Genomic DNA, 13,493 nt, shown 5'->3' with positions numbered 1-13,493 from the left:
TGGAAAACTATGCATGTCCCAGTTGCAGAGATGTACAGAATCAACAATATTGGGTAACAGCAGAATTATGCCAGGTTAAACAAGCAGAGCTTTGATCTAAACAGTCTTTGTGGAGGGCAGATTTAAGGTAACGTGCTGTGACTCCCCAGCTCAGCCCCAGGACTGCCAAGGTGCAGGCAGGGACAGTGAGGGACTCTACCACAAAGCTCAGTGGCACCAGGCAAAAAAGAGCCATTCTAGGTCTCTGGCATCTTGGTGATCCCCTCTTCTAATTTTCTTTTTCCTTTTTTTTTTTCCTTTTAATGAAAGATAATAGCCAAACAAACAAATAAAAACAACACTGTTTTTTGTATTCAGCTGTGGGTTTTATGCTTAGCAGAAGCCATGGTGCTCACTACCACTATAAATATATATTTATCTATTTTTTTAAGAGGTAATAATTCAAGGTAAGTATGAACTCTAAATTAGGCAATAAAGCTCTCAGAGTCAACATTTTCAGGGATCAAACGAACAGCTCCATTATTAAAACCCTAAGCCTCTTCCCTAAACCAATGTCACTCTTCAGTACTAGGAAAATTGTACAGAAAGCCCTTGGCAGGTACTTCTAATGAAGAAATCTTAACTGAACAGCATTTACTATCAGCTTACAATGGGCTTGTTGTACAGAAGCTTTAAAGGCTTTTCAGAGTTAAAGCCTATTATTTTCTCTCTCTTTCTCTGCCCCCAGCTCCCTCCTGAAGACTCCCCCACTGATCATTTGTCAAATGAGACTCATGAATAATTTAACTTTTCTTTCCCCATCCATTTGGCTTAAGAAGCATCTTCAAGAAAAACAACTGTATTTGAAATAAGACATTATTTCAGGAAGGGTCTTTTGCAACACATTGCCACTTCTCAACAGTGAAACAGCAGCTAGGAAGCAAAACCACACTTTGCCATCTTTCTTCTTACAGTTTGAAATTAAACGTTCAACAGCACTAGTATAACTTACCTTTTTTTTTTTTTAAGCCATATTTTAAGTGAAAAAGCTAAGACATACTGAATTATAAACACTTCTTCCAGTTTTTGCCTTTGTTTTCACACCGTAAGCAAGTAAAATTTCCTATATAATCTTCCTGTTTGAGAAGGACTGTGAATTTAACAAGAAATCAAGCTAGATGGTTCATAAACAAACTGAATGGAATATGAAACTAACCTGAAGCTTGACTTGCCTTACTGTGAGCTAATTTGTGATTCTCCTTCCTCCCACCGCTCTCCCCAAGAAGGCCGATGATTTTGGCTATTCTGCAGTTACAACTGAAACTTGAACCACTTTGATGAAAATTCAAAACATGATGAATGGCAAGACCTTTAACTGGTCTGTTAAATAACCCTTAATTTGATAAGGATTTTCACCAAGAAATGCACATGCATGCACAAGCTCCTCATGAGATGAACCTGCAGCTCATCTACATGCTTACATAGTGCTCACAACAACAATTACACTGGGATCAGCTGCACCAAAGAAGCCGTTTACCTGAAAAACTGCTATAATTCCAACTGCCTTTCTAGCGTCTTCTGTTGGGCTTTGCTGGTTAAGTCCACACAAATGATCAACGGCGACGTGAGTCCCATGTCCCCATTAACAGTTCTGAGTGCCAATCTCCATGCTGGTCCTTCAGAGAGCTTGACGCATCTTAGTCAACCTGGAAAAGACGAGAAGTAAGTAACACCGGCAATGATCACGGCGCAAGGGAAGGATGCAATGGAGAGGACCAGGTTTCTAACACTAATGACCAGTTTCAAGCAAGTCACTTTCACAGCTTGATCCAGCTCCACCTGTCTCAAAACTGCCTGCTTCTTCTCTAATGAAGGCTAGAGCCGGCTGTTCAAGTCATAACAGCTCCTACGCAAGGAGCTAAAATTAACAATTCCATTATGCACTGAAGATTACTCATTTCAATTTTAACCTTTTTTAGCGAATTCCAGCACTTTTCATTAAAAAAAAGGATATATACATATTTATATATAAGCTCATCTGTTTGCTTCAACAGAAATCAATGAGGGTATGAGGAGAAAAGATCTGCCTGCTTTTTAACTATGGCTTCTGCTCCAATTAAAATTTCAATAGTCAAACACTATTGAAAAAAATAGCTAGGTGGGTGCTTTTAGAAAGTGACCTGCTTTACCAGTGTAGTGAGTTGAGATGCTCATTTAATAAGCTGAATAAAAGTTGAAATTATCCAGGATGGGAGGAAGAAGAGGAGGAGAATGAAGAAATCCTATTCCCTGAACAACAGCCACCAAAAACATTTCTTCTGAAGCATTGTGTGAGGAGGAAAAAGGAGATTTCCAGGTTATGGTTCAAGAAATAAACCTAAAGAAAGAGTTGCCTCAGCAATGCAATTTTTGCTGTTCATCAGGATTGTGTTTGCCAGCTGAATAGCTGATTTAACAGAAAATGAGCATTTTAGGATGAGTCAGACTGATGTACAGGCCATGGCCACGTGCTGAACTGTCTTGAGAAAACAGGCAGCTCTTCTCAAGACTTGCACGTGAGTCAGGGTTGAAGCAGTCAATGCAGACACATAAAAACAGCAAATAGAAAGCACATATTCTACTGGGGAGGGGGGAGGAAGCCAAGCAACAATAAAAATCAAAGAAACAGAAAATCATCTCCCGTTATTAGACTGCTAGTTTCTGCAGTGTGTTTTACATTGTGCACGCCTGCAATTGCTGAACAGCACGTGTCAGGGCACTGGAACTTGCCATGTGGAAAGAGCTGAATATGATGCATCAGAAGTGGAGTTTAGCCTTTCACAATACTCCAGTCCTGATCTATCCATGAGCTCTGGCACACAGAGGAGACCAGCAGGCAGCTCTGTAAACTATCACTGCCATCCCGCAAATTTATACACGTAACTATTTCTTTTCCTCAAACAATTTAATAATTTGTAGGGAGTAATAGAAAATAAGTATTCCCAGTAGCTTTTTGGTATTTCTTGCAGGATATTTTTGGAAATTCTAGCTCATTACAAACACAGGCTGACAATGAGAGTGGAAGAACACCATGGAAAACTATGTCCAAGTACTCAAGCACATGCAAAAGTATCTCAGGGAGCCAATACTCAGTGAGCAAAGAGTGAATAAACCTCTGACTCAAAATCCTTTCCTCATAACCATCTTCCATTAAACTGTGTCCCTCACACTTCCAAAAGAGAGGGGGAGAAGGGGTAAGGGGAGGGAATCAACCAAAATCGATCACAAATCAAAAATCTCAATGAAGTACAGTGCATTAAGGTTTTGCCTCAAAAACAGCCATCCAGGAAACAGACTGCTGTAATCAAAACCCTCCAAAACTAACAGACACACAGGTATCTGTACCAAAATCAGAACACACAAAAAATTCACTTCAGAATTCTCCAGTGAGTCCATTTGTTGCGAATTAACTATTCATAGGACAAATAAACAGACCAAAACAAAAACCAGACAACAAACCAACCAACCAACCAAAGGGTACCATATGCATGAAGTGAAGAGATCTGCCAAGACTTGGTCTTGTGCACAGATGCTCAACAGTGCACAGATGTTCAACATCATCTTACCGTGCTTTACTCAACACAAATTTCTTTATAAAATGAGTTCCCCATATTGTTACACTTAAGATTTCTGAAGACAACATCATTTTTCACTGGCAATATACAAGAAGACTACAGAATCTTAAAACAAAAAAAAGCTATCCATAAATTTCCCCAAGAAAACATAAGAAAGTGGAAAATAATCTTACAACATACATCTACCATCCTCAAACCCAGAATAACAATGCCTGTTGAGATGATTTTTTTAAAGAAATCCTTCATAATTATTTTCTGGGAAACAAAAAGAAGGCAAGAATAAGTGAGACATACAGCAATCAAATTGAGCTCTTCACCTTCCCTTAATATAGATTTCCTCCTTCTTCACAAAGCAATTTACAAGTGATGACTAATCATTTACATACTACAATACGTAAAATACACTTCTGGTTGTTTGGGTGGGTTTTCAGAGGGACTCAGGTTTCCATAAAATATTTCAGGGAGAGTATAAATAGCAAAAAGGAATCAGTCAGAAAATAGCCATTAAAAGTGAGACATTTTTGTTGGAAATACGTCTCTGTTTCTCGTATGTTTCCAGGATATCTCGTTATTCAGTGATGAATGTACTTTTTACTATTGTCAGTGCTGCAGTGACAGCACTGCTATGGAAAAACATACTGGATTATTCTCTTTCTTGCGCATCAACAGAAATGTCAGGGATGATTTGACTGTCAAAACCTTCAGTACCGAAGTGACGCAAAAGGCTGAACAAATGCACTTCTGTTTTTGATCCTCAGGTAGAAACCACAAAGCTTGTTGCTAGGCAAAACCCACCTTTTTGATATGCAAGTGAGCAAAACTTGATGGGGTGTTGGGATCTTAGCAGTCCACAGGAGCTTGCGGCAAAATTTCAGCCCCTAACTCCTTAAAGCAACTTGAGTGTTGCACACAGCAATACAACAGAAAATACAGGAACCCACCAAGTCACTTGTAGATCCACTTTAATGGAAATATAATCTGTTTGTATAGAATTTATAAGCACCAGCTGCTCAGCATACAATGTGGGATGGAAATGCTGAGTTTTTCTTAAATTCCTTTCTTTTTAACAGGATTTTCATTTCAGAAGCTGAAGGTACTACTGAGCTTGAACAACTACAGTCAGAGCTTGAAGAGAAAGGAATGGAAGAAGGCGTGGATGGTCACATACATTCATACAACACATACCACGCAAATTCCAAGAAAAGTCTGTGGGAAGGAATACAGTTAATTTAATGCAAGAGTTTAAAAACCATACCCAGAAGAACTGTCAAAAGAACAAAGAGCAGAAAAGCAAGCAAAGATGTTAGAAAACCCTATGCAATGAGCACCTGAGAGCTTAACATCAACTGAAATTCAAGATAGACGTCTGAAAAAACCCTTAGAGGCCACTAGAGCTGAGCAAGCCCTTTCCATGTTATGTATGAGATGTTTTGATGGCCTCATAGGTACACATACTGAAGCAGGCATTTCAAGATCATTATGCTCCCAGTATCACACATGCCCTCTCTCAGAGAGGAAATTAGCAGACTTTAAGGCCAAAGAGCATACCCTTAACTGAGAGCAGGCAGCAGCAGCAGCAGGCAGGACAGAACTCTGACAGAGTGAAATCCAAGGGCTTTTCTTCAGACAAATCTGCCAAGCATAGAGGTAAAAGTCATTCCAAAGCCCAAACAGATCCTGCTACTGAAAACTTGCTAATACTGGCCTTATCTATATGCCAGGATCCTTCTCATCCCATCGTGATTCTCCACTCTCATGAATGGTTTCCATGAGCTGGAAGCAGAGTTGCCAGCTGGGATTTCCCCTATGTGATATAAACCTCACCCATACATATCAAGAGAGGTTTAAATTATTATTGCTATTTCACTCATCAGACTCCTGGAAGCCACTGGAAATGAACTACAGCATTATTTTAAGATTATCAGTAGATTATCAGCATTATTTTAAGATTATCAGGATTGATTGTCTCAATTTTGCCAGATTCTTATGGCTTAAACCATAAACTTCCTGTTATTCGATGTTTACTTAAATATTCTGGTTTCTACCATTAAAGCAAATCAAAGAAAATCTCAGGTTTCATAATGAAAACAAAAGTTTTAACTCTTTGGTGGCTTCAAAGAAAACCTTCATGATATAGAAGGTATTGTTAAAATAAAAAAGGCAACCAAAAAAACCAAAAAAAAACAAACCCAAAAAACCAAAAAACCCACCCAACGAAACCAACAAAAAATCCCAAACAACACCACCACCAAACACAAAAAAGGCAAGTAAAATAAATCCTACAGTTTTAGATCAAATACACTACTACTCAGCCGTCAGTCTCCTATCTTTAGGACTAGTCCTAGTCTTTACATCATTAGACTTTGTGCTCCTTTTCACCGTTTTCCCCACATTTCCCAAAGAAATACACAAATACACTTGGAAGCCAAGCTTGCTGCAGTGTATTAGCATAGCAGGATAATAATCCATACCAGCTCTCATATCAAAATGCTTTAGTATGAAAAAAACCCCAAACCCTTAAGGCTGTGAAATGCATGGAATCCTACAAGTTCATTGGTTGTTAAAAGACTGAAGACTAAACCTTAAAAAACAGGTGCAAAAATATTTTTAATGGAAGTGTTTGATGTCTTATTTTATTTCCCACCTCCTCCTCCTCACATTGTCCCCTCTTCATCATCACTAAAAAACCAGTGTGATTGCCTGCATTTCCTGCTCCTACGTGTCACAGACCTTTGCAAATAAAAAGTTATTTAGACTCATTTACTGATGGCACTTCACCAGAGATTGTCAGCAGACACTATTTTTTCCCAGGAGTTACTGAAACATGAGCATCTGCATACAAGCAACAGTACAGAGGCGCCTGACCCAGCTCAAGCAGGCCAGAAATCAACCATCAGTGGCAGTGGCAGACAAATTTGACAAAAACAGGGCAGATTGAAACGCACTGAACTAGATACCAAATCCTATACAAAAACCAGTTTTCTTTCAAAAGAGACAACTATATGATACGGAGTACCCTCTCAGCTGAAACATCTATCTCGGAAAGGCACTGGCTTTCATCCCAATCTGCATGTGAAACCCAGTATTTACAAATTACAGCAAGTACAGCAAGGATTCTTGAGAACAACCAAAAATTCTTTTAACAATCAAAGAAAAAACCCAGAAGCAAATCAACTTTTTGTGGTTTACACCTGATTCCTTTTTTCAAAGGGATACTCTTGTTCCTAACAGATTGCCACCAATATTTTTCCACTTTAATCCCCTGTCAGATGACCTCACGTCAATGTCATCATCTTCAGCCAAGTAATAATGATGTTCCCTCCAGCCTGTTATATTTCTGCAAAGCTAGAAGCTTTACCCAGAAAAATAAATATCGATGGCCTATAGGGAGAGTCTGCTTTGTTTTAATACTTAAGAAAAGGCTTGAAAAAAAAAAAAGCTCTTTTATCTGTCACAATGATCATTTGAAGTCTTCCAGGATCAGCATGAAAAGATATGAGGCTGAGTGATCTGGCTAATAAATGTCACTCACACAACTTTAGTAGGAACTAAGTAAAACCCAAACTTTTAACAAGCTAATCAGATGTACAAATCAGCACTCCTGGAATGAGCTGTTTGCTTTAGAACAGCCTTCAACACCGCCTCATGCATTTCAAACACATACGCCAAATTTTATCTCATTCCCCAACAAAACCTGACAAATTTCCCTAAAATCAAAGTCATTAAATTAACTGGTCTCACTGTTAGGTGGTAGAAAACAGCACAGCACTCATGACTCCAAAGAGAGAGAGAGAGAGAGAGAGAGAGAGTGAGAGCGAGGTTCCTAGCCATCCTCAATGCACACACGTCTCCTTGAAATACACAGAAGTCATTTTCCTTAAATCCCGTAATGAAAACAATAGCCAGCATGGGCAAATACACAATTCAAATGGAAAGAGGGACTGAAACTCATTTTCCCAGATAATCAGGTCTATTTCTCAGCTATCAAAGATAATTATATCACAAAGTCCTCTTTAGAGACCAATAGCTTTATTTTATGACTAGAGAATGTCTAGGGAGGATGCTTTAGTAATTTTGCTGTAAGGATGTTTAAGAATCTCACTGCCTTGCCAGCACATCATCTCCATTACCCCACTGTACACATCAAATACTTTGTACATTTTTCTTACTGTGCCAATAGTTGCCCTCCAGTTTAATTAGCGCTCTTGATTTCACAACAGTTTTGTCTTCCTCTGGGAAGTAACTGTACATTACCTCATCATTTGCCATCAGGTTTAAAGAAGCCTGTTCCTTTCAGCTGCCAGTTAAACAGGTCTGCACTATTCCCATTACTATCTACCTCTAGTCTGTATTTTTTTTGTCAATCGACAGTCTGCTTCCTCACTTCTCACCAAGACTACACTCTGGACACAGATGTTCCTCTACCCATCAACACGTAGTGGTGAATGCACTAGAGGAGCACCACTTCCACGAACTCTAAAACCAGTTTAAGGACAATGAATAACACAAGGACGTCCCAGAAGGAATACTATCATTTCAACATGAACACTGATCAACAGCACAGCACAGATGAACCCGGGCTCCCCACAGAGGGGTCTCAGCAGTGCTGAGGGCAAATCAGAGCTACGGCAGAGAGTCAGAGTGTGGGAGCCACTGTAGACTGAATGGTGGGGCTACAGATACCCTGCACAAGCTCGGTGAGATAATTAAAGCTGTTTGTGTGATGCCATGATCCACTTCCATGCATAATGAAATCTGGTAGAATAATACAGTTTACATTAATTTTAATTTTCACAGAACCTTTCGCAATAATTGAGTTTAATGCAGAAGTCCTTGAAACATTTTTTGCTTCGCTAAGTCAAGCTATCCCTACTCTTTCTTCCTTCAATGCCTTCTCTTTGCCATTTCTCTCAGGTAGCCACAGATTATGTCCATTTTGCTTTACATACAACTACAAGATCAACTTATTTCTTTACTCAGTTCCTCCTAAAGCTTAAGGACTTGACTAGAAAAGCCAAGCACTGTGCATCTGTATTTTGAGCATATATACCTTTGAAGAACTCAGACTAAGCAGACTGCAGGTAAAAAATGAGCAGCCAGCTAAGCCATCTTTCATCATTCACTAATAACCAAACATAAAGCAGTCGAGTCTAAGGGGGGGAAAAGAGCCCACAACATCCCTAAACAAAAGGAACAAAACAATTTCGTCCACTACTACCACAGTATTTTACTAAAGCACATAACACTCAGATAATGGATGGCCCATAACTTGTGATCAATTTCTTTACACTTCTTCCAACATCACCAGGGATGGAGGCATAAACAGAATGAAAATACATCAGGAACTGACCAAGTATCACTGAGCCTCACATGTGCTTCTCCTGATTTTTTTCTTTCTCAATTTCTATAATAGCCCCTATATTTCATCCTGCCATTTCCTGACAAATTAGGTGCATTTTCACTAGCACTAGCTTAATTGGCAAATCCTGAAAGAAAATAATTGCTAAGAGCAAAGCAGCATTACACTGATGAAACAGACCTGAGCTTAACAACTAGAATTGCCTTAGCAGACAAACACTGACTGCAAAACAGCAAAAATGTTTCATATAAGAATGGAAAGAAAAAAACCCAAAACTTTATTTTCCTCCAAAAGTCTCTTTTGATTACCAGAATTAAACATATCAGCTATTCCTTCTTTCCTAAAGCCATTTTCTGAAACAAACCCATCTTGCAGCTGAAGTAAAATTCTTCATTCCAGAAAAAAAAAACAAACCAAAACCAATAAAGATTAAAAAACAAAATCAAAAAAGCACCATCATACACTATGAGACATTGCCCCACACACTCTTCTGCTCAGAAAGTGCACTTATACTTTCCAAATTCAAACACAATTCATATCATGCTTGTTTTAATGCCAAGTAAGTTTTCTAAGCTCATATTCCAGCCAAGCCTCCACAATCAAAATCAACAAAGGCTGGATAGACCCTTTGAGAGTTCCCAGTACCAGATGATTTTATGCTTTTTAATACATAATTTTATTAATTTTTCTTTATCAACAATGGCACATTCCTAAAATTTCTTTGATTTTGTTTATCAGAAAATAAGACTGGAATACAAATGCTTTGTTGATGACTTCTTTTGTGCATTAGTAGACTTAGGAGAGCAACATCCAGTGAGAACAATTTACATACACAAAGTCTTATCAAGTACACTCATTCTGCTATAAACTGCTTTTCTGTCTAAAATCTTGCAAGATATATGGACAAGATTTTGATAGTTTTCAATCAAGGCTGGAGATGGCCTGGCTTTAACTTTGACTCTCTAAAGAATGGCTATTTTTCCACATCAGATCCACATACCCTTTTTCTCATTGTTGGAAGCCCATCTGAAGAAAAAGAAAATTAAGGCAGAGACATTATCTTTCTGCCCTAATACTACAGAGAAACTAAACCCACATATAATAGATATAAATATCTATATGAAAATATATTTTTTATTTATTTTATCTATACATATATTTACATTTTAATATAGGCATCTTTGTACTTCATGAAAATACATTAATCCCATTTTGTTGGTTGCAATTTTGTCTGGTGTCAGGCAATGCAGTAAAGTAAAAAATACCACACATTAAAAAAAAAGAAGCCTTAAGTATGTTATAGATTGTATTCAATACTCTATGTTATCATGGTTTCAAAAGGAAATTAAGAAAAATGCTAATTATAAGTATAAATTAGAAGTCAAAAGGCCTAATGAGTGAATGGTTGTTATAAAAGTCAATTAAACCATTAGACATTTTTGCACAATGCTCCAAGCACTGGAGTGCCAAATAACCTCAACTTATGCTCACTCATAGAAATAACAAAGAAATCAAGCTTTATAACTTTTGTCACTTCCCTTGTCATGTGAAAAACCAGAGATTAAAACCCCTACTGAGATGTGTACTGATATACATCACACTTGCTCCTTAGCAGCATCAGTACAATGTGTGACACACTGCAATCAACTGCTGAAGAAACAAAGACAGACATTCAACTACGAAATACCTATCAGGTATTTACACTGTCACCCTAATGGCCAGCAAGAGGAAGAAATCCTCTTCAGAACCAGTAACAATAGTCAAGAGAGAAAAGGCAGAAGCTCAGGTTCACAGAACAGGCAATGCCAGTTCACAGATTTACAGCTTTGGCTTCTGAAAAGATCTTGCCAGAAACCCTGCGGTTTCAACATTATGTTTGCCTTTTCCAGTGGGCAATTCCAGGCTCCCTGTGATACTGCAAACAGAAGAAAAGGCAGAAAAAGTATTTCAATGCCTGATTGTGTTTTTCAGGGTAGAAATTATGACATACTTATGAGAGAGATAAGCAGCTTTGTTAAAAATGTAATTGGCCACCCCACATAGACCCAGCCAGAAAGCTTCATGACACACAAACTAATAAAGAGCAATGAATACACACAAGAAACCAAATATTCAAGCCAATGACTCCAAGGAATATGTTCTATTAAATTTAAACTAGAAAAAAAAAATTAATCCAAAAGGACATTCAAAAAAACAATCAGAAAAACAGTGAGCTTTTTCAGTACTTTAAATCTTGTTATACAGATTGAAGTCTCCAGAAGTTCAAATATGATTTAAAAAAAACTCCTATAATATCAAAAATTGTATTTACCTGTGGTGAAACAATCTGTCTTACTTGGCACTAGAAACCACTAACTACATCAATGATCTAAAAATACTGAGATTTAAATTACAGGAGAGAGGTGTGGGACCAAAACTCTACAGCCTGCAATACATTTGATTTCCACTGCAGAATAGCCATATCATCACATTTTTTTCATTGCTCAGTATTAGGGAACACAAAAATATGATTATCAAGCACAACACCAGAATCACAGAGCAGAATATATTGCCTGAAATTTGAAAAAGAAAAATGTAGGTGGAAGGACTTTACTGCCTATGATATATATTAGAGACAGCTCTATGCCACAAGTTCTTTAAAGTAAAGATGTATTTTCAGGCTTGAGTTCCAGTCTGGCCCTTAAATGAGACTGTTATACAGGACTTTAATTTTATAAGTTTTTTGAAAAATGAAAGACTTTTTTAACAATTCAAGATGGTATCTCTAAGATTTCAGAATTTAATCAGTACTTTGGAACTTCAGTTTCTCTAAATTATTTAACTAAAAATTTGTATTGGCTGTTTATGTATATTTTAGTGGTATTCAACCACATAATCCAGTGACTCTCTTTTTTCTCCCTCTAAGTGTTTTAAAAAGTTCACCTGTGAATTAAGTATTTTTCACGTATTTAACCATATTTTGAGTATAGGCCGACCTTGCCCTTCCAAGAACTGAAACCATCCTGTTGTGTAAAACAGAAAGTCTGTTTGGTTAATTAGCTCTTTGTATGTAATGCTATGTTATTTGAGCCTCAAGATTTATTTTGATACCTTCAAGATTTTCAAAGGCTGATGAAACATGACACAACTATGAGAAAAGGGCACGTCAGTAACCACTTCTGCCACTGTAAACCCGGTTCTCCTCAGAACTGCGACCCTTCTTCCAAATCACCCTTCCTAAAAAGAAAAGACCTTATCCTTGGCATCCTTTATTGTAACATGTCAAAGTGCAACGGCAAGAATTTATGCCTTTTTCTGCTGATGTTAAAATGTACGTTCCTGAGAACTTTACGCAAAAGACAATATAGTAATTTACTGTATGCTTTGCTTCATGTATGACACACTCTACAGCAAAACAAATCTTCTGATCAAATACTGATTAAAAACCTTTATCTGCTGTACAATTTGAGACACTGAGAAGAGGGAAAGAGAATTGCAGTTTCATACAGAAGAATCAAGCAAACAAACTATTCCACAAACAGTATTGTAAGTGCTACGATACCTCAAAATCACACAGTTGTGTCATTCAGTTTATAAGTATTCATTTCAATAAATAAATAAATAATCAAACACACCCTCCCTTTCCCCCTCAGCCCCAAATCCCAAGTAAACAGATTCTGTTTCCAAATGGGGTTAAAACACCCAGGGGTTTGTTATGTATAGGTGCTGACTATAAGCAAGCTTATCACTATTCCAAGTTTTAGCAGATACCATCAGAAGCAAGTGTAAATAACCACACACTAGCAACTCTGCTAGAGAATCACTGAACTTCCAATCGTGCATGACTTTCAAAAAAGTCCGTATGATTAAGTGAAAATTTCCGCTCCATTACGGAAACAAAAAAATCCCAGTCTAAAATACCAAAACTTTTATTACCGTAAGAAATACCTCTTTGTGATTAAATGAGTAATCACTTGACAGTATAAGTTATGGCCGTATTGTAAAAAAACTTGAGAGGACTTGAAAAACAAATTTTACAACAAAATATATTTGATATTAACTTCAGCTGCTAGATACTTTAGCTATTTTCAAAAATAATTCAAATATTTGTATCTCTGAGCAATATTCTCTCTTCTCCTTAAAACCTCACACTTCCAAACTGTCAGCTGGGTTTCCTGTATGCTGATCAGGATTAACTGGGCTGAATTTTTTTCCTTCTGCTATTGCCTAGGCTTCTATATTGCACAGGTGATCCTTCACTGCTCTTACAGAAGAGCATTGGCTTTTAAATGCATGTACTATATATACACATAATAACCTGGCAAGTTTCATTTTCTTCCCTTAGAAGTCCAGCAGAAAAGAAGGTAATAAAACTGTTGCAGCATACCTCAAAAAATAAGGTATCTAGCAGTAAGCTCAGTTCTGGAATTTACTTTTAATTAGATACATAGCTGTCTCCAGTCAGAGAACTTATGGGCACACTATAGGTTGTCCTCTAAATAGCAAAGTAACATCTTCAGAAAATATCCACTATTTAGGAGGGACCAAGCACAGGTCCACCA

The 13,493-nt window shown here is 37.5% G+C and overlaps 1 protein-coding gene across 39 annotated transcripts in view; it reads right to left on the bottom strand.

The window, feature by feature from the left end:
• ARPP21 (cAMP regulated phosphoprotein 21) overlaps nucleotides 1-13,493 on the bottom strand; it is a 142,555-nt gene that overhangs the window by 103,201 nt on the left and 25,861 nt on the right. For 37 of the 39 annotated variants that reach the window (XR_005601492.1, XM_019285500.3, XM_039549624.1 and 34 more), the window contains exon 2: nucleotides 1,517-1,685. The gene's annotated coding sequence lies outside the window, so the exon portion shown is untranslated. Of the gene's footprint in view, nucleotides 1-1,516; nucleotides 1,686-1,776; nucleotides 1,865-5,141; nucleotides 5,226-13,493 lie in introns of those variants that run through there. The other 2 variants (XM_039549592.1, XM_019285501.3) reach the window with 2 other exon arrangements.

The sequence above is a fragment of the Corvus cornix genome, chromosome 2 (genome assembly GCF_000738735.6).
Source record: "Corvus cornix cornix isolate S_Up_H32 chromosome 2, ASM73873v5, whole genome shotgun sequence".
Taxonomy (NCBI): Eukaryota; Metazoa; Chordata; class Aves; order Passeriformes; family Corvidae; genus Corvus; species Corvus cornix.
Note: the sequence above shows the minus strand (reverse complement) of the source record. Positions and strands in the feature narration are given on the sequence as shown.